Source organism: Schistocerca cancellata, unplaced genomic scaffold (genome assembly GCF_023864275.1).
Source record: "Schistocerca cancellata isolate TAMUIC-IGC-003103 unplaced genomic scaffold, iqSchCanc2.1 HiC_scaffold_688, whole genome shotgun sequence".
NCBI classification, from domain to species: domain Eukaryota; kingdom Metazoa; phylum Arthropoda; class Insecta; order Orthoptera; family Acrididae; genus Schistocerca; species Schistocerca cancellata.
In genome coordinates, this window is record NW_026046699.1 from 22,265 (window position 1) to 47,576 (window position 25,312).

Below are 25,312 nucleotides of genomic sequence, written 5' to 3' on the forward strand. Positions count from 1 at the left end.
GAAGAGTGCTAGAACGCCTCGGAAAGAACAACACACTACGAATCGACAGATGAGTTCTGAAACAAGTCAGGGCCTACTGTTTTGTAGCAGTGCTAAATTCCACAAAGAAAATAAACAAACAAAAAAAAAAAAAAAAAAAGAAATAAAATCTTCCGTTCTCGTCCGATCACCGAAGTGAAGCAACGACGTTAGTAGTACTCGGAAGGGTGAGCGCCTGGGAACTCTGGCTGTGTTCATTTTTCTCTTTTCAGTCGCTACTCCTGGCAGCCAGCCTTTTTCCATATCACCTTTCTGTTGTGACAAAGAGACTTCCTCAAGCATTTTAAACGGCCGTAAGGTACGAAACTGCAGTAATTAACTCAGTTTGAAGGAGAATGTGCAAACCAAGTTTGCCAGGAAGTCTGTGAAAACGAGAAAACAGTACGAATCGGGCGGTATGCTCCGAAATACGGTAGCGCCTATCGTTCTGCAGCGGCGTACAGCTCCAAATTCGGTTTGTAATCATAAATTTATTCTTTTGTCGTTTTGCCGCCTCCCGCAGACGTTTCTCGCGCTTGTGCTGTCATATGGACCGCGACCCGAGCGGCAGCGAGCGGCAGTCGAGCAAAGTCGGGACAAGTCGGGACGGGAGGGGGGAGAGGCGCGAATGCCCGCGAATTACGCAAATATCTGGAAGCGCGGCGTGTGTCAGCCAGGTGAGAAAGCCTCCGTCGGTCCAGCAGGACACTGCCACACCCCGCGGCCACACGCACCAAACGAATGACAGGCGGCGCACCGAGCAGCTGTGTTGTGCGCCGCACCTACGCTCGGCAGTCGCCTATGAGACGCCGAGCCGAGCGCGCACTCCGCGCCACCTTCGAGGTGGAAGGACGTGCTTTGCGTCAAATGTGCCACGGAAAGCGGCGATTGCGTGTGTTGCGAGAAGAGGCGAATGCTTCTTGTGTGGTGCGGCTACAGTATAAGGACGCCAACGGCCATACCATGTTGAATACACCGGTTCTCGTCCGATCACCGAAGTTAAGCAACATCGGGCCCGGTTAGTACTTGGATGGGTGACCGCCTGGGAACACCGGGTGCTGTTGGCTCTATCTCATTTTTTCATTTTTACGTCGCTACACCTGCCAGCCCTCTTTTCATACTAACTTTCAGGTGTCGACAAAGATGCTTCCACAAGTATTTTAAACTACTGTATCAAACGTCAGATACGAAATTACAGTAATGAACTCAGTTTGAGCAAGAATGCGCGAAAGAAGAGTGCTAGAACGCCTCGGAAAGAACAACACACTACGAATCGACAGATGAGTTCTGAAACAAGTCAGGGCCTACTGTTTTGTAGCAGTGCTAAATTCCACAAAGAAAATAAACAAACAAAAAAAAAAAAAAAAAAAGAAATAAAATCTTCCGTTCTCGTCCGATCACCGAAGTGAAGCAACGACGTTAGTAGTACTCGGAAGGGTGAGCGCCTGGGAACTCTGGCTGTGTTCATTTTTCTCTTTTCAGTCGCTACTCCTGGCAGCCAGCCTTTTTCCATATCACCTTTCTGTTGTGACAAAGAGACTTCCTCAAGCATTTTAAACGGCCGTAAGGTACGAAACTGCAGTAATTAACTCAGTTTGAAGGAGAATGTGCAAACCAAGTTTGCCAGGAAGTCTGTGAAAACGAGAAAACAGTACGAATCGGGCGGTATGCTCCGAAATACGGTAGCGCCTATCGTTCTGCAGCGGCGTACAGCTCCAAATTCGGTTTGTAATCATAAATTTATTCTTTTGTCGTTTTGCCGCCTCCCGCAGACGTTTCTCGCGCTTGTGCTGTCATATGGACCGCGACCCGAGCGGCAGCGAGCGGCAGTCGAGCAAAGTCGGGACAAGTCGGGACGGGAGGGGGGAGAGGCGCGAATGCCCGCGAATTACGCAAATATCTGGAAGCGCGGCGTGTGTCAGCCAGGTGAGAAAGCCTCCGTCGGTCCAGCAGGACACTGCCACACCCCGCGGCCACACGCACCAAACGAATGACAGGCGGCGCACCGAGCAGCTGTGTTGTGCGCCGCACCTACGCTCGGCAGTCGCCTATGAGACGCCGAGCCGAGCGCGCACTCCGCGCCACCTTCGAGGTGGAAGGACGTGCTTTGCGTCAAATGTGCCACGGAAAGCGGCGATTGCGTGTGTTGCGAGAAGAGGCGAATGCTTCTTGTGTGGTGCGGCTACAGTATAAGGACGCCAACGGCCATACCATGTTGAATACACCGGTTCTCGTCCGATCACCGAAGTTAAGCAACATCGGGCCCGGTTAGTACTTGGATGGGTGACCGCCTGGGAACACCGGGTGCTGTTGGCTCTATCTCATTTTTTCATTTTTACGTCGCTACACCTGCCAGCCCTCTTTTCATACTAACTTTCAGGTGTCGACAAAGATGCTTCCACAAGTATTTTAAACTACTGTATCAAACGTCAGATACGAAATTACAGTAATGAACTCAGTTTGAGCAAGAATGCGCGAAAGAAGAGTGCTAGAACGCCTCGGAAAGAACAACACACTACGAATCGACAGATGAGTTCTGAAACAAGTCAGGGCCTACTGTTTTGTAGCAGTGCTAAATTCCACAAAGAAAATAAACAAACAAAAAAAAAAAAAAAAAAAGAAATAAAATCTTCCGTTCTCGTCCGATCACCGAAGTGAAGCAACGACGTTAGTAGTACTCGGAAGGGTGAGCGCCTGGGAACTCTGGCTGTGTTCATTTTTCTCTTTTCAGTCGCTACTCCTGGCAGCCAGCCTTTTTCCATATCACCTTTCTGTTGTGACAAAGAGACTTCCTCAAGCATTTTAAACGGCCGTAAGGTACGAAACTGCAGTAATTAACTCAGTTTGAAGGAGAATGTGCAAACCAAGTTTGCCAGGAAGTCTGTGAAAACGAGAAAACAGTACGAATCGGGCGGTATGCTCCGAAATACGGTAGCGCCTATCGTTCTGCAGCGGCGTACAGCTCCAAATTCGGTTTGTAATCATAAATTTATTCTTTTGTCGTTTTGCCGCCTCCCGCAGACGTTTCTCGCGCTTGTGCTGTCATATGGACCGCGACCCGAGCGGCAGCGAGCGGCAGTCGAGCAAAGTCGGGACAAGTCGGGACGGGAGGGGGGAGAGGCGCGAATGCCCGCGAATTACGCAAATATCTGGAAGCGCGGCGTGTGTCAGCCAGGTGAGAAAGCCTCCGTCGGTCCAGCAGGACACTGCCACACCCCGCGGCCACACGCACCAAACGAATGACAGGCGGCGCACCGAGCAGCTGTGTTGTGCGCCGCACCTACGCTCGGCAGTCGCCTATGAGACGCCGAGCCGAGCGCGCACTCCGCGCCACCTTCGAGGTGGAAGGACGTGCTTTGCGTCAAATGTGCCACGGAAAGCGGCGATTGCGTGTGTTGCGAGAAGAGGCGAATGCTTCTTGTGTGGTGCGGCTACAGTATAAGGACGCCAACGGCCATACCATGTTGAATACACCGGTTCTCGTCCGATCACCGAAGTTAAGCAACATCGGGCCCGGTTAGTACTTGGATGGGTGACCGCCTGGGAACACCGGGTGCCCTCACCATCCCGGCTGCAAATTGTTTTCCACGTCCCAAACGCGTCGCGACCATGTGGACGTTCGCGATGACAGCGCACGCCATAATCGCGAAAAAACAAACGGACGGAGTGCAGTTCCTCACCGATCTCTGGGAGGAACACAAGCGAGCCAAGCGGAAAAACAACTACAGGCAGACGTTCCAGAACTACCTACAGATAGCGCTGGACGCCGCCTTCAAGGACGCCCTCCGTCCCCACACGCCACGACCGCCGCCGCCGCCGCCGCCGCCGCCGACGCCGCCGCCACCGCCGGCGCCGCCGACGCCGCCGACGCCGCCGACGCCGCCGACGCCGCTGCCGCCACACCACGCCCCCCCCTAGTCCTCCACGCCTCCGTCGTCACCGATGCAGAGACCCTCCAACGCCCCCAAAAGTGTTGTGTGTTAAATGTGAGTTCGGTGTAAAATTTGTGCAGTGCAACAACAGTGTCCGCAGTGCTACGGCTACACATATAGGGCATATCCAGGTAGCGTTCTTAAGAATGTGCGAAACATCACTACGCCGAAGATGACTATGTGAGTAGAATAACAAAAGAAACATCTACATTCAATCCCTATTTAATCATGTGAAGCTTATCTAGAATATAGTTGTCCACTTATAGAAATATTCCTTAATTATGTTTCAAATGTGTTCCATATCGCCCTCTCACTCTCTCTCTCTCTCTCTCTCTTTCTCTTTCTCTTTCTCTCTCTCTCTCTCTCTCTCTGTCTCTCTATTACTCTCTCTCTCCCTCTCTCGCTCTCTTCCCCTCAACCACCATCTCGTGGACACCTCGCTACACATATATATAATATTCATTCATACATATTTGTCATTGTCCTTTGTCTCTTAAATGTAAGCCTTAGCCAATAAGACATCTCTAATAATAGTTACAAGCCACATAATGGCACCAGACCAAAAACTCGACCTAAAGTAAAGAACTTAGAAGTGTTTTGAATCAATAACCCATAAAATTTAACAAAAACGCAAACAAAACTGAAAAATGAAATATTCTTGCTCCACTGACTTACAAATCAGTGCAACAGTGCAAATCAACCTGCAAATGCACAAAATATAATGAAACAGACAATTGCAACAAAGTTACATATCAGTAAAGAAAAGAAAAAGACTCGATAACTAACTGAAATTGAAAATACCTTGGAATCTCATGACTGTATTTGTTATTTTGTAAATAAAAGTTTATTACGTTTAAAAAAAAAAAAAAAAAAGGTGCTGTTGGCTCTATCTCATTTTTTCATTTTTACGTCGCTACACCTGCCAGCCCTCTTTTCATACTAACTTTCAGGTGTCGACAAAGATGCTTCCACAAGTATTTTAAACTACTGTATCAAACGTCAGATACGAAATTACAGTAATGAACTCAGTTTGAGCAAGAATGCGCGAAAGAAGAGTGCTAGAACGCCTCGGAAAGAACAACACACTACGAATCGACAGATGAGTTCTGAAACAAGTCAGGGCCTACTGTTTTGTAGCAGTGCTAAATTCCACAAAGAAAATAAACAAACAAAAAAAAAAAAAAAAAAAGAAATAAAATCTTCCGTTCTCGTCCGATCACCGAAGTGAAGCAACGACGTTAGTAGTACTCGGAAGGGTGAGCGCCTGGGAACTCTGGCTGTGTTCATTTTTCTCTTTTCAGTCGCTACTCCTGGCAGCCAGCCTTTTTCCATATCACCTTTCTGTTGTGACAAAGAGACTTCCTCAAGCATTTTAAACGGCCGTAAGGTACGAAACTGCAGTAATTAACTCAGTTTGAAGGAGAATGTGCAAACCAAGTTTGCCAGGAAGTCTGTGAAAACGAGAAAACAGTACGAATCGGGCGGTATGCTCCGAAATACGGTAGCGCCTATCGTTCTGCAGCGGCGTACAGCTCCAAATTCGGTTTGTAATCATAAATTTATTCTTTTGTCGTTTTGCCGCCTCCCGCAGACGTTTCTCGCGCTTGTGCTGTCATATGGACCGCGACCCGAGCGGCAGCGAGCGGCAGTCGAGCAAAGTCGGGACAAGTCGGGACGGGAGGGGGGAGAGGCGCGAATGCCCGCGAATTACGCAAATATCTGGAAGCGCGGCGTGTGTCAGCCAGGTGAGAAAGCCTCCGTCGGTCCAGCAGGACACTGCCACACCCCGCGGCCACACGCACCAAACGAATGACAGGCGGCGCACCGAGCAGCTGTGTTGTGCGCCGCACCTACGCTCGGCAGTCGCCTATGAGACGCCGAGCCGAGCGCGCACTCCGCGCCACCTTCGAGGTGGAAGGACGTGCTTTGCGTCAAATGTGCCACGGAAAGCGGCGATTGCGTGTGTTGCGAGAAGAGGCGAATGCTTCTTGTGTGGTGCGGCTACAGTATAAGGACGCCAACGGCCATACCATGTTGAATACACCGGTTCTCGTCCGATCACCGAAGTTAAGCAACATCGGGCCCGGTTAGTACTTGGATGGGTGACCGCCTGGGAACACCGGGTGCTGTTGGCTCTATCTCATTTTTTCATTTTTACGTCGCTACACCTGCCAGCCCTCTTTTCATACTAACTTTCAGGTGTCGACAAAGATGCTTCCACAAGTATTTTAAACTACTGTATCAAACGTCAGATACGAAATTACAGTAATGAACTCAGTTTGAGCAAGAATGCGCGAAAGAAGAGTGCTAGAACGCCTCGGAAAGAACAACACACTACGAATCGACAGATGAGTTCTGAAACAAGTCAGGGCCTACTGTTTTGTAGCAGTGCTAAATTCCACAAAGAAAATAAACAAACAAAAAAAAAAAAAAAAAAAGAAATAAAATCTTCCGTTCTCGTCCGATCACCGAAGTGAAGCAACGACGTTAGTAGTACTCGGAAGGGTGAGCGCCTGGGAACTCTGGCTGTGTTCATTTTTCTCTTTTCAGTCGCTACTCCTGGCAGCCAGCCTTTTTCCATATCACCTTTCTGTTGTGACAAAGAGACTTCCTCAAGCATTTTAAACGGCCGTAAGGTACGAAACTGCAGTAATTAACTCAGTTTGAAGGAGAATGTGCAAACCAAGTTTGCCAGGAAGTCTGTGAAAACGAGAAAACAGTACGAATCGGGCGGTATGCTCCGAAATACGGTAGCGCCTATCGTTCTGCAGCGGCGTACAGCTCCAAATTCGGTTTGTAATCATAAATTTATTCTTTTGTCGTTTTGCCGCCTCCCGCAGACGTTTCTCGCGCTTGTGCTGTCATATGGACCGCGACCCGAGCGGCAGCGAGCGGCAGTCGAGCAAAGTCGGGACAAGTCGGGACGGGAGGGGGGAGAGGCGCGAATGCCCGCGAATTACGCAAATATCTGGAAGCGCGGCGTGTGTCAGCCAGGTGAGAAAGCCTCCGTCGGTCCAGCAGGACACTGCCACACCCCGCGGCCACACGCACCAAACGAATGACAGGCGGCGCACCGAGCAGCTGTGTTGTGCGCCGCACCTACGCTCGGCAGTCGCCTATGAGACGCCGAGCCGAGCGCGCACTCCGCGCCACCTTCGAGGTGGAAGGACGTGCTTTGCGTCAAATGTGCCACGGAAAGCGGCGATTGCGTGTGTTGCGAGAAGAGGCGAATGCTTCTTGTGTGGTGCGGCTACAGTATAAGGACGCCAACGGCCATACCATGTTGAATACACCGGTTCTCGTCCGATCACCGAAGTTAAGCAACATCGGGCCCGGTTAGTACTTGGATGGGTGACCGCCTGGGAACACCGGGTGCTGTTGGCTCTATCTCATTTTTTCATTTTTACGTCGCTACACCTGCCAGCCCTCTTTTCATACTAACTTTCAGGTGTCGACAAAGATGCTTCCACAAGTATTTTAAACTACTGTATCAAACGTCAGATACGAAATTACAGTAATGAACTCAGTTTGAGCAAGAATGCGCGAAAGAAGAGTGCTAGAACGCCTCGGAAAGAACAACACACTACGAATCGACAGATGAGTTCTGAAACAAGTCAGGGCCTACTGTTTTGTAGCAGTGCTAAATTCCACAAAGAAAATAAACAAACAAAAAAAAAAAAAAAAAAAGAAATAAAATCTTCCGTTCTCGTCCGATCACCGAAGTGAAGCAACGACGTTAGTAGTACTCGGAAGGGTGAGCGCCTGGGAACTCTGGCTGTGTTCATTTTTCTCTTTTCAGTCGCTACTCCTGGCAGCCAGCCTTTTTCCATATCACCTTTCTGTTGTGACAAAGAGACTTCCTCAAGCATTTTAAACGGCCGTAAGGTACGAAACTGCAGTAATTAACTCAGTTTGAAGGAGAATGTGCAAACCAAGTTTGCCAGGAAGTCTGTGAAAACGAGAAAACAGTACGAATCGGGCGGTATGCTCCGAAATACGGTAGCGCCTATCGTTCTGCAGCGGCGTACAGCTCCAAATTCGGTTTGTAATCATAAATTTATTCTTTTGTCGTTTTGCCGCCTCCCGCAGACGTTTCTCGCGCTTGTGCTGTCATATGGACCGCGACCCGAGCGGCAGCGAGCGGCAGTCGAGCAAAGTCGGGACAAGTCGGGACGGGAGGGGGGAGAGGCGCGAATGCCCGCGAATTACGCAAATATCTGGAAGCGCGGCGTGTGTCAGCCAGGTGAGAAAGCCTCCGTCGGTCCAGCAGGACACTGCCACACCCCGCGGCCACACGCACCAAACGAATGACAGGCGGCGCACCGAGCAGCTGTGTTGTGCGCCGCACCTACGCTCGGCAGTCGCCTATGAGACGCCGAGCCGAGCGCGCACTCCGCGCCACCTTCGAGGTGGAAGGACGTGCTTTGCGTCAAATGTGCCACGGAAAGCGGCGATTGCGTGTGTTGCGAGAAGAGGCGAATGCTTCTTGTGTGGTGCGGCTACAGTATAAGGACGCCAACGGCCATACCATGTTGAATACACCGGTTCTCGTCCGATCACCGAAGTTAAGCAACATCGGGCCCGGTTAGTACTTGGATGGGTGACCGCCTGGGAACACCGGGTGCTGTTGGCTCTATCTCATTTTTTCATTTTTACGTCGCTACACCTGCCAGCCCTCTTTTCATACTAACTTTCAGGTGTCGACAAAGATGCTTCCACAAGTATTTTAAACTACTGTATCAAACGTCAGATACGAAATTACAGTAATGAACTCAGTTTGAGCAAGAATGCGCGAAAGAAGAGTGCTAGAACGCCTCGGAAAGAACAACACACTACGAATCGACAGATGAGTTCTGAAACAAGTCAGGGCCTACTGTTTTGTAGCAGTGCTAAATTCCACAAAGAAAATAAACAAACAAAAAAAAAAAAAAAAAAAGAAATAAAATCTTCCGTTCTCGTCCGATCACCGAAGTGAAGCAACGACGTTAGTAGTACTCGGAAGGGTGAGCGCCTGGGAACTCTGGCTGTGTTCATTTTTCTCTTTTCAGTCGCTACTCCTGGCAGCCAGCCTTTTTCCATATCACCTTTCTGTTGTGACAAAGAGACTTCCTCAAGCATTTTAAACGGCCGTAAGGTACGAAACTGCAGTAATTAACTCAGTTTGAAGGAGAATGTGCAAACCAAGTTTGCCAGGAAGTCTGTGAAAACGAGAAAACAGTACGAATCGGGCGGTATGCTCCGAAATACGGTAGCGCCTATCGTTCTGCAGCGGCGTACAGCTCCAAATTCGGTTTGTAATCATAAATTTATTCTTTTGTCGTTTTGCCGCCTCCCGCAGACGTTTCTCGCGCTTGTGCTGTCATATGGACCGCGACCCGAGCGGCAGCGAGCGGCAGTCGAGCAAAGTCGGGACAAGTCGGGACGGGAGGGGGGAGAGGCGCGAATGCCCGCGAATTACGCAAATATCTGGAAGCGCGGCGTGTGTCAGCCAGGTGAGAAAGCCTCCGTCGGTCCAGCAGGACACTGCCACACCCCGCGGCCACACGCACCAAACGAATGACAGGCGGCGCACCGAGCAGCTGTGTTGTGCGCCGCACCTACGCTCGGCAGTCGCCTATGAGACGCCGAGCCGAGCGCGCACTCCGCGCCACCTTCGAGGTGGAAGGACGTGCTTTGCGTCAAATGTGCCACGGAAAGCGGCGATTGCGTGTGTTGCGAGAAGAGGCGAATGCTTCTTGTGTGGTGCGGCTACAGTATAAGGACGCCAACGGCCATACCATGTTGAATACACCGGTTCTCGTCCGATCACCGAAGTTAAGCAACATCGGGCCCGGTTAGTACTTGGATGGGTGACCGCCTGGGAACACCGGGTGCTGTTGGCTCTATCTCATTTTTTCATTTTTACGTCGCTACACCTGCCAGCCCTCTTTTCATACTAACTTTCAGGTGTCGACAAAGATGCTTCCACAAGTATTTTAAACTACTGTATCAAACGTCAGATACGAAATTACAGTAATGAACTCAGTTTGAGCAAGAATGCGCGAAAGAAGAGTGCTAGAACGCCTCGGAAAGAACAACACACTACGAATCGACAGATGAGTTCTGAAACAAGTCAGGGCCTACTGTTTTGTAGCAGTGCTAAATTCCACAAAGAAAATAAACAAACAAAAAAAAAAAAAAAAAAAGAAATAAAATCTTCCGTTCTCGTCCGATCACCGAAGTGAAGCAACGACGTTAGTAGTACTCGGAAGGGTGAGCGCCTGGGAACTCTGGCTGTGTTCATTTTTCTCTTTTCAGTCGCTACTCCTGGCAGCCAGCCTTTTTCCATATCACCTTTCTGTTGTGACAAAGAGACTTCCTCAAGCATTTTAAACGGCCGTAAGGTACGAAACTGCAGTAATTAACTCAGTTTGAAGGAGAATGTGCAAACCAAGTTTGCCAGGAAGTCTGTGAAAACGAGAAAACAGTACGAATCGGGCGGTATGCTCCGAAATACGGTAGCGCCTATCGTTCTGCAGCGGCGTACAGCTCCAAATTCGGTTTGTAATCATAAATTTATTCTTTTGTCGTTTTGCCGCCTCCCGCAGACGTTTCTCGCGCTTGTGCTGTCATATGGACCGCGACCCGAGCGGCAGCGAGCGGCAGTCGAGCAAAGTCGGGACAAGTCGGGACGGGAGGGGGGAGAGGCGCGAATGCCCGCGAATTACGCAAATATCTGGAAGCGCGGCGTGTGTCAGCCAGGTGAGAAAGCCTCCGTCGGTCCAGCAGGACACTGCCACACCCCGCGGCCACACGCACCAAACGAATGACAGGCGGCGCACCGAGCAGCTGTGTTGTGCGCCGCACCTACGCTCGGCAGTCGCCTATGAGACGCCGAGCCGAGCGCGCACTCCGCGCCACCTTCGAGGTGGAAGGACGTGCTTTGCGTCAAATGTGCCACGGAAAGCGGCGATTGCGTGTGTTGCGAGAAGAGGCGAATGCTTCTTGTGTGGTGCGGCTACAGTATAAGGACGCCAACGGCCATACCATGTTGAATACACCGGTTCTCGTCCGATCACCGAAGTTAAGCAACATCGGGCCCGGTTAGTACTTGGATGGGTGACCGCCTGGGAACACCGGGTGCTGTTGGCTCTATCTCATTTTTTCATTTTTACGTCGCTACACCTGCCAGCCCTCTTTTCATACTAACTTTCAGGTGTCGACAAAGATGCTTCCACAAGTATTTTAAACTACTGTATCAAACGTCAGATACGAAATTACAGTAATGAACTCAGTTTGAGCAAGAATGCGCGAAAGAAGAGTGCTAGAACGCCTCGGAAAGAACAACACACTACGAATCGACAGATGAGTTCTGAAACAAGTCAGGGCCTACTGTTTTGTAGCAGTGCTAAATTCCACAAAGAAAATAAACAAACAAAAAAAAAAAAAAAAAAAGAAATAAAATCTTCCGTTCTCGTCCGATCACCGAAGTGAAGCAACGACGTTAGTAGTACTCGGAAGGGTGAGCGCCTGGGAACTCTGGCTGTGTTCATTTTTCTCTTTTCAGTCGCTACTCCTGGCAGCCAGCCTTTTTCCATATCACCTTTCTGTTGTGACAAAGAGACTTCCTCAAGCATTTTAAACGGCCGTAAGGTACGAAACTGCAGTAATTAACTCAGTTTGAAGGAGAATGTGCAAACCAAGTTTGCCAGGAAGTCTGTGAAAACGAGAAAACAGTACGAATCGGGCGGTATGCTCCGAAATACGGTAGCGCCTATCGTTCTGCAGCGGCGTACAGCTCCAAATTCGGTTTGTAATCATAAATTTATTCTTTTGTCGTTTTGCCGCCTCCCGCAGACGTTTCTCGCGCTTGTGCTGTCATATGGACCGCGACCCGAGCGGCAGCGAGCGGCAGTCGAGCAAAGTCGGGACAAGTCGGGACGGGAGGGGGGAGAGGCGCGAATGCCCGCGAATTACGCAAATATCTGGAAGCGCGGCGTGTGTCAGCCAGGTGAGAAAGCCTCCGTCGGTCCAGCAGGACACTGCCACACCCCGCGGCCACACGCACCAAACGAATGACAGGCGGCGCACCGAGCAGCTGTGTTGTGCGCCGCACCTACGCTCGGCAGTCGCCTATGAGACGCCGAGCCGAGCGCGCACTCCGCGCCACCTTCGAGGTGGAAGGACGTGCTTTGCGTCAAATGTGCCACGGAAAGCGGCGATTGCGTGTGTTGCGAGAAGAGGCGAATGCTTCTTGTGTGGTGCGGCTACAGTATAAGGACGCCAACGGCCATACCATGTTGAATACACCGGTTCTCGTCCGATCACCGAAGTTAAGCAACATCGGGCCCGGTTAGTACTTGGATGGGTGACCGCCTGGGAACACCGGGTGCTGTTGGCTCTATCTCATTTTTTCATTTTTACGTCGCTACACCTGCCAGCCCTCTTTTCATACTAACTTTCAGGTGTCGACAAAGATGCTTCCACAAGTATTTTAAACTACTGTATCAAACGTCAGATACGAAATTACAGTAATGAACTCAGTTTGAGCAAGAATGCGCGAAAGAAGAGTGCTAGAACGCCTCGGAAAGAACAACACACTACGAATCGACAGATGAGTTCTGAAACAAGTCAGGGCCTACTGTTTTGTAGCAGTGCTAAATTCCACAAAGAAAATAAACAAACAAAAAAAAAAAAAAAAAAAGAAATAAAATCTTCCGTTCTCGTCCGATCACCGAAGTGAAGCAACGACGTTAGTAGTACTCGGAAGGGTGAGCGCCTGGGAACTCTGGCTGTGTTCATTTTTCTCTTTTCAGTCGCTACTCCTGGCAGCCAGCCTTTTTCCATATCACCTTTCTGTTGTGACAAAGAGACTTCCTCAAGCATTTTAAACGGCCGTAAGGTACGAAACTGCAGTAATTAACTCAGTTTGAAGGAGAATGTGCAAACCAAGTTTGCCAGGAAGTCTGTGAAAACGAGAAAACAGTACGAATCGGGCGGTATGCTCCGAAATACGGTAGCGCCTATCGTTCTGCAGCGGCGTACAGCTCCAAATTCGGTTTGTAATCATAAATTTATTCTTTTGTCGTTTTGCCGCCTCCCGCAGACGTTTCTCGCGCTTGTGCTGTCATATGGACCGCGACCCGAGCGGCAGCGAGCGGCAGTCGAGCAAAGTCGGGACAAGTCGGGACGGGAGGGGGGAGAGGCGCGAATGCCCGCGAATTACGCAAATATCTGGAAGCGCGGCGTGTGTCAGCCAGGTGAGAAAGCCTCCGTCGGTCCAGCAGGACACTGCCACACCCCGCGGCCACACGCACCAAACGAATGACAGGCGGCGCACCGAGCAGCTGTGTTGTGCGCCGCACCTACGCTCGGCAGTCGCCTATGAGACGCCGAGCCGAGCGCGCACTCCGCGCCACCTTCGAGGTGGAAGGACGTGCTTTGCGTCAAATGTGCCACGGAAAGCGGCGATTGCGTGTGTTGCGAGAAGAGGCGAATGCTTCTTGTGTGGTGCGGCTACAGTATAAGGACGCCAACGGCCATACCATGTTGAATACACCGGTTCTCGTCCGATCACCGAAGTTAAGCAACATCGGGCCCGGTTAGTACTTGGATGGGTGACCGCCTGGGAACACCGGGTGCTGTTGGCTCTATCTCATTTTTTCATTTTTACGTCGCTACACCTGCCAGCCCTCTTTTCATACTAACTTTCAGGTGTCGACAAAGATGCTTCCACAAGTATTTTAAACTACTGTATCAAACGTCAGATACGAAATTACAGTAATGAACTCAGTTTGAGCAAGAATGCGCGAAAGAAGAGTGCTAGAACGCCTCGGAAAGAACAACACACTACGAATCGACAGATGAGTTCTGAAACAAGTCAGGGCCTACTGTTTTGTAGCAGTGCTAAATTCCACAAAGAAAATAAACAAACAAAAAAAAAAAAAAAAAAAGAAATAAAATCTTCCGTTCTCGTCCGATCACCGAAGTGAAGCAACGACGTTAGTAGTACTCGGAAGGGTGAGCGCCTGGGAACTCTGGCTGTGTTCATTTTTCTCTTTTCAGTCGCTACTCCTGGCAGCCAGCCTTTTTCCATATCACCTTTCTGTTGTGACAAAGAGACTTCCTCAAGCATTTTAAACGGCCGTAAGGTACGAAACTGCAGTAATTAACTCAGTTTGAAGGAGAATGTGCAAACCAAGTTTGCCAGGAAGTCTGTGAAAACGAGAAAACAGTACGAATCGGGCGGTATGCTCCGAAATACGGTAGCGCCTATCGTTCTGCAGCGGCGTACAGCTCCAAATTCGGTTTGTAATCATAAATTTATTCTTTTGTCGTTTTGCCGCCTCCCGCAGACGTTTCTCGCGCTTGTGCTGTCATATGGACCGCGACCCGAGCGGCAGCGAGCGGCAGTCGAGCAAAGTCGGGACAAGTCGGGACGGGAGGGGGGAGAGGCGCGAATGCCCGCGAATTACGCAAATATCTGGAAGCGCGGCGTGTGTCAGCCAGGTGAGAAAGCCTCCGTCGGTCCAGCAGGACACTGCCACACCCCGCGGCCACACGCACCAAACGAATGACAGGCGGCGCACCGAGCAGCTGTGTTGTGCGCCGCACCTACGCTCGGCAGTCGCCTATGAGACGCCGAGCCGAGCGCGCACTCCGCGCCACCTTCGAGGTGGAAGGACGTGCTTTGCGTCAAATGTGCCACGGAAAGCGGCGATTGCGTGTGTTGCGAGAAGAGGCGAATGCTTCTTGTGTGGTGCGGCTACAGTATAAGGACGCCAACGGCCATACCATGTTGAATACACCGGTTCTCGTCCGATCACCGAAGTTAAGCAACATCGGGCCCGGTTAGTACTTGGATGGGTGACCGCCTGGGAACACCGGGTGCTGTTGGCTCTATCTCATTTTTTCATTTTTACGTCGCTACACCTGCCAGCCCTCTTTTCATACTAACTTTCAGGTGTCGACAAAGATGCTTCCACAAGTATTTTAAACTACTGTATCAAACGTCAGATACGAAATTACAGTAATGAACTCAGTTTGAGCAAGAATGCGCGAAAGAAGAGTGCTAGAACGCCTCGGAAAGAACAACACACTACGAATCGACAGATGAGTTCTGAAACAAGTCAGGGCCTACTGTTTTGTAGCAGTGCTAAATTCCACAAAGAAAATAAACAAACAAAAAAAAAAAAAAAAAAAGAAATAAAATCTTCCGTTCTCGTCCGATCACCGAAGTGAAGCAACGACGTTAGTAGTACTCGGAGGGTGAGCGCCTGGGAACTCTGGCTGTGTTCATTTTTCTCTTTTCAGTCGCTACTCCTGGCAGCCAGCCTTTTTCCATATCACCTTTCTGTTGTGACAAAGAGACTTCCTCAAGCATTTTAAACGGCCGTAAGGTACGAAACTGCAGTAATTAACTCAGTTTGAAGGAGAATGTGCAAACCAAGTTTGCCAGGAAGTCTGTGAAAACGAGAAAACAGTACGAATCGGGCGGTATGCTCCGAAATACGGTAGCGCCTATCGTTCTGCAGCGGCGTACAGCTCCAAATTCGGTTTGTAATCATAAATTTATTCTTTTGTCGTTTTGCCGCCTCCCGCAGACGTTTCTCGCGCTTGTGCTGTCATATGGACCGCGACCCGAGCGGCAGCGAGCGGCAGTCGAGCAAAGTCGGGACAAGTCGGGACGGGAGGGGGGAGAGGCGCGAATGCCCGCGAATTACGCAAATATCTGGAAGCGCGGCGTGTGTCAGCCAGGTGAGAAAGCCTCCGTCGGTCCAGCAGGACACTGCCACACCCCGCGGCCACACGCACCAAACGAATGACAGGCGGCGCACCGAGCAGCTGTGTTGTGCGCCGCACCTACGCTCGGCAGTCGCCTATGAGACGCCGAGCCGAGCGCGCACTCCGCGCCACCTTCGAGGTGGAAGGACGTGCTTTGCGTCAAATGTGCCACGGAAAGCGGCGATTGCGTGTGTTGCGAGAAGAGGCGAATGCTTCTTGTGTGGTGCGGCTACAGTATAAGGACGCCAACGGCCATACCATGTTGAATACACCGGTTCTCGTCCGATCACCGAAGTTAAGCAACATCGGGCCCGGTTAGTACTTGGATGGGTGACCGCCTGGGAACACCGGGTGCTGTTGGCTCTATCTCATTTTTTCATTTTTACGTCGCTACACCTGCCAGCCCTCTTTTCATACTAACTTTCAGGTGTCGACAAAGATGCTTCCACAAGTATTTTAAACTACTGTATCAAACGTCAGATACGAAATTACAGTAATGAACTCAGTTTGAGCAAGAATGCGCGAAAGAAGAGTGCTAGAACGCCTCGGAAAGAACAACACACTACGAATCGACAGATGAGTTCTGAAACAAGTCAGGGCCTACTGTTTTGTAGCAGTGCTAAATTCCACAAAGAAAATAAACAAACAAAAAAAAAAAAAAAAAAAGAAATAAAATCTTCCGTTCTCGTCCGATCACCGAAGTGAAGCAACGACGTTAGTAGTACTCGGAAGGGTGAGCGCCTGGGAACTCTGGCTGTGTTCATTTTTCTCTTTTCAGTCGCTACTCCTGGCAGCCAGCCTTTTTCCATATCACCTTTCTGTTGTGACAAAGAGACTTCCTCAAGCATTTTAAACGGCCGTAAGGTACGAAACTGCAGTAATTAACTCAGTTTGAAGGAGAATGTGCAAACCAAGTTTGCCAGGAAGTCTGTGAAACGAGAAAACAGTACGAATCGGGCGGTATGCTCCGAAATACGGTAGCGCCTATCGTTCTGCAGCGGCGTACAGCTCCAAATTCGGTTTGTAATCATAAATTTATTCTTTTGTCGTTTTGCCGCCTCCCGCAGACGTTTCTCGCGCTTGTGCTGTCATATGGACCGCGACCCGAGCGGCAGGCGAGCGGCAGTCGAGCAAAGTCGGGACAAGTCGGGACGGGAGGGGGGAGAGGCGCGAATGCCCGCGAATTACGCAAATATCTGGAAGCGCGGCGTGTGTCAGCCAGGTGAGAAAGCCTCCGTCGGTCCAGCAGGACACTGCCACACCCCGCGGCCACACGCACCAAACGAATGACAGGCGGCGCACCGAGCAGCTGTGTTGTGCGCCGCACCTACGCTCGGCAGTCGCCTATGAGACGCCGAGCCGAGTCGCGCACTCCGCGCCACCTTCGAGGTGGAAGGACGTGCTTTGCGTCAAATGTGCCACGGAAAGCGGCGATTGCGTGTGTTGCGAGAAGAGGCGAATGCTTCTTGTGTGGTGCGGCTACAGTATAAGGACGCCAACGGCCATACCATGTTGAATACACCGGTTCTCGTCCGATCACCGAAGTTAAGCAACATCGGGCCGGTTAGTACTTGGATGGGTGACCGCCTGGGAACACCGGGTGCTGTTGGCTCTATCTCATTTTTTCATTTTTACGTCGCTACACCTGCCAGCCCTCTTTTCATACTAACTTTCAGGTGTCGACAAAGATGCTTCACAAGTATTTTAAACTACTGTATCAAACGTCAGATACGAAATTACAGTAATGAACTCAGTTTGAGCAAGAATGCGCGAAAGAAGAGTGCTAGAACGCCTCGGAAAGAACAACACACTACGAATCGACAGATGAGTTCTGAAACAAGTCAGGGCCTACTGTTTTGTAGCAGTGCTAAATTCCACAAAGAAAATAAACAAACAAAAAAAAAAAAAAAAAGAAATAAAATCTTCCGTTCTCGTCCGATCACCGAAGTGAAGCAACGACGTTAGTAGTACTCGGAAGGGTGAGCGCCTGGGAACTCTGGCTGTGTTCATTTTTCTCTTTTCAGTCGCTACTCCTGGCAGCCAGCCTTTTTCCCATATCACCTTTCTGTTGTGACAAAGAGACTTCCTCAAGCAATTTTAAACGGCCGTAAGTACGAAACTGCAGTAATTAACTCCAGTTTGAAGGAGAATGTGCAAACCAAGTTTGCCAGGAAGTCTGTGAAAACGAGAAAACAGTACGAATCGGGCGGTATGCTCCGAAATACGGTAGCGCCTATCGTTCTGCAGCGGCGTACAGCTCCAAATTCGGTTTGTAATCATAAATTTATTCTTTTGTCGTTTTGCCGCCTCCGCAGACGTTTCTCGCGCTTGTGCTGTCATATGGACCGCGACCCGAGCGGCAGCGAGCGGCCAGTCGAGCAAAGTCGGGACAAGTCGGGACGGGAGGGGGGAGAGGCGCGAATGCCCGCGAATTACGCAAATATCTGGAAGCGCGGCGTGTGTCAGCCAGGTGAGAAAGCCTCCGTCGGTCCAGCAGGACACTGCCACACCCCGCGGCCACACGCACCAAACGAATGACAGGCGGCGCACCGAGCAGCTGTGTTGTGCGCCGCACCTACGCTCGGCAGTCGCCTATGAGACGCCGAGCCGAGCGCGCACTCCGCGCCACCTTCGAGGTGGAAGGACGTGCTTTGCGTCAAATGTGCCACGGAAAGCGGCGATTGCGTGTGTTGCGAGAAGAGGCGAATGCTTCTTGTGTGGTGCGGCTACAGTATAAGGACGCCAACGGCCATACCATGTTGAATACACCGGTTCTCGTCCGATCACCGAAGTTAAGCAACATCGGGCCCGGTTAGTACTTGGATGGGTGACCGCCTGGGAACACCGGGTGCTGTTGGCTCTATCTCATTTTTTCATTTTTACGTCGCTACACCTGCCAGCCCTCTTTTCATACTAACTTTCAGGTGTCGACAAAGATGCTTCCACAAGTATTTTAAACTACTGTATCAAACGTCAGATACGAAATTACAGTAATGAACTCAGTTTGAGCAAGAATGCGCGAAAGAAGAGTGCTAGAACGCCTCGGAAAGAACAACACACTACGAATCGACAGATGAGTTCTGAAACAAGTCAGGGCCTACTGTTTTGTAGCAGTGCTAAATTCCACAAAGAAAATAAACAAACAAAAAAAAAAAAAAAAAAGAAATAAAATCTTCCGTTCTCGTCCGATCACCGAAGTGAAGCAACGACGTTAGTAGTACTCGGAAGGGTGAGCGCCTGGAACTCTGGCTGTGTTCATTTTTCTCTTTTCAGTCGCTACTCCTGGCAGCCAGCCTTTTTCCATATCACCTTTCTGTTGTGACAAAGAGACTTCCTCAAGCATTTTAAACGGCCGTAAGGTACGAAACTGCAGTAATTAACTCAGTTTGAAGGAGAATGTGCAAACCAAGTTTGCCAGGAAGTCTGTGAAAACGAGAAAACAGTACGAATCGGGCCGGTATGCTCCGAAATACGGTAGCGCCTATCGTTCTGCAGCGGCGTACAGCTCCAAATTCGGTTTGTAATCATAAATTTATTCTTTTGTCGTTTTGCCGCCTCCCGCAGACGTTTCTCGCGCTTGTGCTGTCATATGGACCGCGACCCGAGCGGCAGCGAGCGGCAGTCGAGCAAAGTCGGGACAAGTCGGGACGGGAGGGGGGAGAGGCGCGAATGCCCGCGAATTACGCAAATATCTGGAAGCGCGGCGTGTGTCAGCCAGGTGAGAAAGCCTCCGTCGGTCCAGCAGGACACTGCCACACCCCGCGGCCACACGCACCAAACGAATGACAGGCGGCGCACCGAGCAGCTGTGTTGTGCGCCGCACCTACGCTCGGCAGTCGCCTATGAGACGCCGAGCCGAGCGCGCACTCGCGCCACCTTCGAGGTGGAAGGACGTGCTTTGCGTCAAATGTGCCACGGAAAGCGGCGATTGCGTGTGTTGCGAGAAGAGGCGAATGCTTCTTGTGTGGTGCGGCTACAGTATAAGGACGCCAACGGCCATACCATGTTGAATACACCGGTTCTCGTCCGATCACCGAAGTTAAGCAACATCGGGCCCGGTTAGTACTTGGATGGGTGACCGCCTGGGAACACCGGTGCTGTTGGCTCTATCTCATTTTTTCATTTTTACGTCGCTACACCTGCCAGCCCTCTTTTCATACTAACTTTCAGGTGTCGACAAAGATGCTTCCACAAGTATTTTAAACTACTGTATCAAACGTCAGATACGAAATTACAGTAATGAACTCAGTTTGAGCAAGAATGCGCGAAAGAAGAGTGCTAGAACGCCTCGGAAAGAACAACACACTACGAATCGACAGATGAGTTCTGAAACAAGTCAGGGCCTACTGTTTTGTAGCAGTGCTAAATTCCACAAAGAAATAAACAAAACAAAAAAAAAAAAAAAAAAAGAAATAAAATCTTCCGTTCTCGTCCGATCACCGAAGTGAAGCAACGACGTTAGTAGTACTCGGAAGGGTGAGCGCCTGGGAACTCTGGCTGTGTTCATTTTTCTCTTTTCAGTCGCTACTCCTGGCAGCCAGCCTTTTTCCATATCACCTTTCTGTTGTGACAAAGAGACTTCCTCAAGCATTTTAAACGGCCGTAAGGTACGAAACTGCAGTAATTAACTCAGTTTGAAGGAGAATGTGCAAACCAAGTTTGCCAGGAAGTCTGTGAAAACGAGAAAACAGTACGAATCGTGGCGGTATGCTCCGAAATACGGTAGCGCTATCGTTCTGCAGCGGCGTACAGCTCCAAATTCGGTTTGTAATCATAAATTTATTCTTTTGTCGTTTTGCCGCCTCCCGCAGACGTTTCTCGCGCTTGTGCTGTCATATGGACCGCGACCCGAGCGGCAGCGAGCGGCAGTCGAGCAAAGTCGGGACAAGTCGGGACGGGAGGGGGAGAGGCGCGAATGCCCGCGAATTACGCAAATATCTGGAAGCGCGGCGTGTGTCAGCCAGGTGAGAAAGCCTCCGTCGGTCCAGCAGGACACTGCCACACCCCGCGGCCACACGCACCAAACGAATGACAGGCGGCGCACCGAGCAGCTGTGTTGTGCGCCGCACCTACGCTCGGCAGTCGCCTATGAGACGCCGAGCCGAGCGCGCACTCCGCGCCACCTTCGAGGTGGAAGGACGTGCTTTGCGTCAAATGTGCCACGGAAAGCGGCGATTGCGTGTGTTGCGAGAAGAGGCGAATGCTTCTTGTGTGGTGCGGCTACAGTATAAGGACGCCAACGGCCATACCATGTTGAATACACCGGTTCTCGTCCGATCACCGAAGTTAAGCAACATCGGGCCCCGGTTAGTACTTGGATGGGTGACCGCCTGGGAAACACCGGGTGCTGTTGGCTCTATCTCATTTTTTCATTTTTACGTCGCTACACCTGCCAGCCCTCTTTTCATACTAACTTTCAGGTGTCGACAAAGATGCTTCCACAAGTATTTTAAACTACTGTATCAAACGTCAGATACGAAATTACAGTAATGAACTCAGTTTGAGCAAGAATGCGCGAAAGAAGAGTGCTAGAACGCCTCGGAAAGAACAACACACTACGAATCGACAGATGAGTTCTGAAACAAGTCAGGGCCTACTGTTTTGTAGCAGTGCTAAAATTCCACAAAGAAAATAAACAAACAAAAAAAAAAAAAAAAAAAGAAATAAAATCTTCCGTTCTCGTCCGATCACCGAAGTGAAGCAACGACGTTAGTAGTACTCGGAAGGGTGAGCGCCTGGGAACTCTGGCTGTGTTCCATTTTTCTCTTTTCAGTCGCTACTCCTGGCAGCCAGCCTTTTTCCATATCACCTTTCTGTTGTGACAAAGAGACTTCCTCAAGCATTTTAAACGGCCGTAAGGTACGAAACTGCAGTAATTAACTCAGTTTGAAGGAGAATGTGCAAACCAAGTTTGCCAGGAAGTCTGTGAAAACGAGAAAACAGTACGAATCGGGCGGTATGCTCCGAAATACGGTAGCGCCTATCGTTCTGCAGCGGCGTACAGCTCCAAATTCGGTTTGTAATCATAAATTTATTCTTTTGTCGTTTTGCCGCCTCCCGCAGACGTTTCTCGCGCTTGTGCTGTCATATGGACCGCGACCCGAGCGGCAGCGAGCGGCAGTCGAGCAAAGTCGGGACAAGTCGGGACGGGAGGGGGGAGAGGCGCGAATGCCCGCGAATTACGCAAATATCTGGAAGCGCGGCGTGTGTCAGCCAGGTGAGAAAGCCTCCGTCGGTCCAGCAGGACACTGCCACACCCCGCGGCCACACGCACCAAACGAATGACAGGCGGCGCACCGAGCAGCTGTGTTGTGCGCCGCACCTACGCTCGGCAGGTCGCCTATGAGACGCCGAGCCGAGCGCGCACTCCGCGCCCACCTTCGAGGTGGAAGGACGTGCTTTGCGTCAAATGTGCCACGGAAAGCGGCGATTGCGTGTGTTGCGAGAAGAGGCGAATGCTTCTTGTGTGGGTGCGGCTACAGTATAAGGACGCCAACGGCCATACCATGTTGAATACACCGGTTCTCGTCCGATCACCGAAGTTAAGCAACATCGGGCCCCGGTTAGTACTTGGATGGGTGACCGCCTGGGAACACCGGGTGCTGTTGGCTCTATCTCATTTTTTCATTTTTACGTCGCTACACCTGCCAGCCCTCTTTTCATACTAACTTTCAGGTGTCGACAAAGATGCTTCCACAAGTATTTTAAACTACTGTATCAAACGTCAGATACGAAATTACAGTAATGAACTCAGTTTGAGCAAGAATGCGCGAAAGAAGAGTGCTAGGAACGCCTCGGAAAGAACAACACACTACGAATCGACAGATGAGTTCTGAAACAAGTCAGGGCCTACTGTTTTGTAGCAGTGCTAAATTCCACAAAGAAAATAAACAAACAAAAAAAAAAAAAAAAAAAAGAAATAAAATCTTCCGTTCTCGTCCGATCACCGAAGTGAAGCAACGACGTTAGTAAGTACTCGGAAGGGTGAGCGCCTGGGAACTCTGGCTGTGTTCATTTTTCTCTTTTCAGTCGCTACTCCTGGCAGCCAGCCTTTTTCCATATCACCTTTCTGTTGTGACAAAGAGACTTCCTCAAGCATTTTAAACGGCCGTAAGGTACGAAACTGCAGTAATTAACTCAGTTTGAAGGAGAATGTGCAAACCAAGTTTGCCAGGAAGTCTGTGAAAACGAGAAAACAGTACGAATCGGGCGGTATGCTCCGAAATACGGTAGCGCCTATCGTTCTGCAGCGGCGTACAGCTCAAATTCGGTTTGTAATCATAAATTTATTCTTTTGTCGTTTTGCCGCCTCCCGCAGACGTTTCTCGCGCTTGTGCTGGTCATATGGACCGCGACCCGAGCGGCAGCGAGCGGCAGTCGAGCAAAGTCGGGACAAGTCGGGACGGGAGGGGGGAGAGGCGCGAATGCCCGCGAATTACGCAAATATCTGGAAGCGCGGCGTGTGTCAGCCAGGTGAGAAAGCCTCCGTCGGTCCCAGCAGGACACTGCCACACCCCGCGGCCACACGCACCAAACGAATGACAGGCGGCGCACCGAGCAGCTGTGTTTGTGCGCCGCACCTACGCTCGGCAGTCGCCTATGAGACGCCGAGCCGAGCGCGCACTCCGCGCCACCTTCGAGGTGAAGGACGTGCTTTGCGTCAAATGTGCCACGGAAAGCGGCGATTGCGTGTGTTGCGAGAAGAGGCGAATGCTTCTTGTGTGGTGCGGCTACAGTATAAGGACGCCAACGGCCATACCATGTTGAATACACCGGTTCTCGTCCGATCACCGAAGTTAAGCAACATCGGGCCCGGTTAGTACTTGGATGGGTGACCGCCTGGGAAACACCGGGTGCTGTTGGCTCCTATCTCATTTTTTCATTTTTACGTCGCTACACCTGCCAGCCCTCTTTTCATACTAACTTTCAGGTGTCGACAAAGATGCTTCCACAAGTATTTTAAACTACTGTATCAAACGTCAGATACGAAATACAGTAATGAACTCAGTTTGAGCAAGAATGCGCGAAAGAAGAGTGCTAGAACGCCTCGGAAAGACAACACACTACGAATCGACAGATGAGTTCTGAAACAAGTCAGGGGCCTACTGTTTTGTAGCAGTGCTAAATTCCACAAAGAAAATAAACAAACAAAAAAAAAAAAAAAAAAAAGAAATAAAATCTTCCGTTCTCGTCCGATCACCGAAGTGAAGCAACGACGTTAGTAGTACTCGGAAGGGTGAGCGCCTGGGAACTCTGGCTGTGTTCATTTTTCTCTTTTCAGTCGCTACTCCTGGCAGCCAGCCTTTTTCCATATCACCTTTCTGTTGTGACAAAGAGACTCCTCAAGCATTTTAAAACGGCCGTAAGGTACGAAACTGCAGTAATTAACTCAGTTTGAAGGAGAATGTGCAAACCAAGTTTGCCAGGAAGTCTGTGAAAACGAGAAAACAGTACGAATCGGGCGGTATGCTCCGAAATACGGTAGCGCCTATCGTTCTGCAGCGGGCGTACAGCTCCAAATTCGGTTTGTAATCATAAATTTATTCTTTTGTCGTTTTGCCGCCTCCCGCAGACGTTTCTCGCGCTTGTGCTGTCATATGGACCGCGACCCGAGCGGCAGCGAGCGGCAGTCGAGCAAAGTCGGGACAAGTCGGGACGGGAGGGGGGAGAGGCGCGAATGCCCGCGAATTATAAGAAAAAATATCTGGAGCGGCTATATCTGACCGCGTGTGTCAGCCAGGTGAGAAAGCCTCCGTCGGTCCAGCAGGACACTGCCACACCCCGCGGCCACACGCACCAAACGAATGACAGGCGGCGCACCGAGCAGCTGTGTTGTGCGCCGCACCTACGCTCGGCAGTCGCCTATGAGACGCCGAGCCGAGCGCGCACTCCGCGCCACCTTCGAGGTGGAAGGACGTGCTTTGCGTCAAATGTGCCACGGAAAGCGGCGATTGCGTGTGTTGCGAGAAGAGGCGAATGCTTCTTGTGTGGTGCGGCTACAGTATAAGGACGCCAACGGCCATACCATGTTGAATACACCGGTTCTCGTCCGATCACCGAAGTTAAGCAACATCGGGCCCGGTTAGTACTTGGATGGGTGACCGCCCTGGGAACACCGGGTGCTGTTGGCTCTATCTCATTTTTTCATTTTTACGTCGCTACACCTGCCAGCCCTCTTTTCATACTAACTTTCAGGTGTCGACAAAGATGCTTCCACAAGTATTTTAAACTACTGTATCAAACGTCAGATACGAAATTACAGTAATGAACTCAGTTGAGCAAGAATGCGCGAAAGAAGAGTGCTAGAACGCCTCGGAAAAGAACAACACACTACGAATCGACAGATGAGTTCTGAAACAAGTCAGGGCCTACTGTTTTGTAGCAGTGCTAAATTCCACAAAGAAAATAAACAAACAAAAAAAAAAAAAAAAAAAAAGAAATAAAATCTTCCGTTCTCGTCCGATCACCGAAGTGAAGCAACGACGTTAGTAGTACTCGGAAGGGTGAGCGCCTGGGAACTCTGGCTGTGTTCATTTTCTCTTTTCAGTCGCTACTCCTGGCAGCCAGCCTTTTTCCATATCACCTTTCTGTTGTGACAA

The 25,312-nt window shown here is 50.4% G+C and overlaps 19 non-coding genes across 19 annotated transcripts; all 19 read left to right on the plus strand.

Annotated features, from left to right (window-relative positions):
* The first annotated feature begins 966 nt into the window (after positions 1 to 966).
* LOC126139801 (5S ribosomal RNA) lies at positions 967 to 1,085 on the plus strand. The gene has a single exon (XR_007528693.1). It is a non-coding gene; the product is annotated as a 5S ribosomal RNA (ribosomal RNA).
* Positions 1,086 to 2,215: 1,130 nt separating this feature from the next.
* On the plus strand, positions 2,216 to 2,334 carry LOC126139802 (5S ribosomal RNA). Its single transcript, XR_007528694.1, has one exon. It is a non-coding gene; the product is annotated as a 5S ribosomal RNA (ribosomal RNA).
* A 1,130-nt stretch (positions 2,335 to 3,464) lies between these two features.
* LOC126139826 (5S ribosomal RNA) lies at positions 3,465 to 3,583 on the plus strand. Its single transcript, XR_007528716.1, has one exon. It is a non-coding gene; the product is annotated as a 5S ribosomal RNA (ribosomal RNA).
* A 2,383-nt stretch (positions 3,584 to 5,966) lies between these two features.
* On the plus strand, positions 5,967 to 6,085 carry LOC126139803 (5S ribosomal RNA). The gene has a single exon (XR_007528695.1). It is a non-coding gene; the product is annotated as a 5S ribosomal RNA (ribosomal RNA).
* Positions 6,086 to 7,215: 1,130 nt separating this feature from the next.
* LOC126139804 (5S ribosomal RNA) lies at positions 7,216 to 7,334 on the plus strand. Its single transcript, XR_007528696.1, has one exon. It is a non-coding gene; the product is annotated as a 5S ribosomal RNA (ribosomal RNA).
* A 1,130-nt stretch (positions 7,335 to 8,464) lies between these two features.
* LOC126139805 (5S ribosomal RNA) lies at positions 8,465 to 8,583 on the plus strand. Its single transcript, XR_007528697.1, has one exon. It is a non-coding gene; the product is annotated as a 5S ribosomal RNA (ribosomal RNA).
* Positions 8,584 to 9,713: 1,130 nt separating this feature from the next.
* On the plus strand, positions 9,714 to 9,832 carry LOC126139806 (5S ribosomal RNA). Its single transcript, XR_007528698.1, has one exon. It is a non-coding gene; the product is annotated as a 5S ribosomal RNA (ribosomal RNA).
* Positions 9,833 to 10,962: 1,130 nt separating this feature from the next.
* Positions 10,963 to 11,081, plus strand: LOC126139807 (5S ribosomal RNA). Its single transcript, XR_007528699.1, has one exon. It is a non-coding gene; the product is annotated as a 5S ribosomal RNA (ribosomal RNA).
* A 1,130-nt stretch (positions 11,082 to 12,211) lies between these two features.
* Positions 12,212 to 12,330, plus strand: LOC126139809 (5S ribosomal RNA). The gene has a single exon (XR_007528700.1). It is a non-coding gene; the product is annotated as a 5S ribosomal RNA (ribosomal RNA).
* Positions 12,331 to 13,460: 1,130 nt separating this feature from the next.
* Positions 13,461 to 13,579, plus strand: LOC126139810 (5S ribosomal RNA). Its single transcript, XR_007528701.1, has one exon. It is a non-coding gene; the product is annotated as a 5S ribosomal RNA (ribosomal RNA).
* A 1,130-nt stretch (positions 13,580 to 14,709) lies between these two features.
* On the plus strand, positions 14,710 to 14,828 carry LOC126139811 (5S ribosomal RNA). Its single transcript, XR_007528702.1, has one exon. It is a non-coding gene; the product is annotated as a 5S ribosomal RNA (ribosomal RNA).
* A 1,129-nt stretch (positions 14,829 to 15,957) lies between these two features.
* LOC126139813 (5S ribosomal RNA) lies at positions 15,958 to 16,076 on the plus strand. Its single transcript, XR_007528704.1, has one exon. It is a non-coding gene; the product is annotated as a 5S ribosomal RNA (ribosomal RNA).
* A 1,131-nt stretch (positions 16,077 to 17,207) lies between these two features.
* LOC126139817 (5S ribosomal RNA) lies at positions 17,208 to 17,325 on the plus strand. Its single transcript, XR_007528708.1, has one exon. It is a non-coding gene; the product is annotated as a 5S ribosomal RNA (ribosomal RNA).
* Positions 17,326 to 18,454: 1,129 nt separating this feature from the next.
* On the plus strand, positions 18,455 to 18,573 carry LOC126139814 (5S ribosomal RNA). Its single transcript, XR_007528705.1, has one exon. It is a non-coding gene; the product is annotated as a 5S ribosomal RNA (ribosomal RNA).
* A 1,128-nt stretch (positions 18,574 to 19,701) lies between these two features.
* LOC126139815 (5S ribosomal RNA) lies at positions 19,702 to 19,819 on the plus strand. Its single transcript, XR_007528706.1, has one exon. It is a non-coding gene; the product is annotated as a 5S ribosomal RNA (ribosomal RNA).
* Positions 19,820 to 20,948: 1,129 nt separating this feature from the next.
* LOC126139823 (5S ribosomal RNA) lies at positions 20,949 to 21,069 on the plus strand. Its single transcript, XR_007528713.1, has one exon. It is a non-coding gene; the product is annotated as a 5S ribosomal RNA (ribosomal RNA).
* A 1,135-nt stretch (positions 21,070 to 22,204) lies between these two features.
* LOC126139818 (5S ribosomal RNA) lies at positions 22,205 to 22,324 on the plus strand. Its single transcript, XR_007528709.1, has one exon. It is a non-coding gene; the product is annotated as a 5S ribosomal RNA (ribosomal RNA).
* Positions 22,325 to 23,458: 1,134 nt separating this feature from the next.
* Positions 23,459 to 23,578, plus strand: LOC126139816 (5S ribosomal RNA). The gene has a single exon (XR_007528707.1). It is a non-coding gene; the product is annotated as a 5S ribosomal RNA (ribosomal RNA).
* A 1,146-nt stretch (positions 23,579 to 24,724) lies between these two features.
* LOC126139820 (5S ribosomal RNA) lies at positions 24,725 to 24,844 on the plus strand. The gene has a single exon (XR_007528710.1). It is a non-coding gene; the product is annotated as a 5S ribosomal RNA (ribosomal RNA).
* Positions 24,845 to 25,312: the final 468 nt, after the last annotated feature.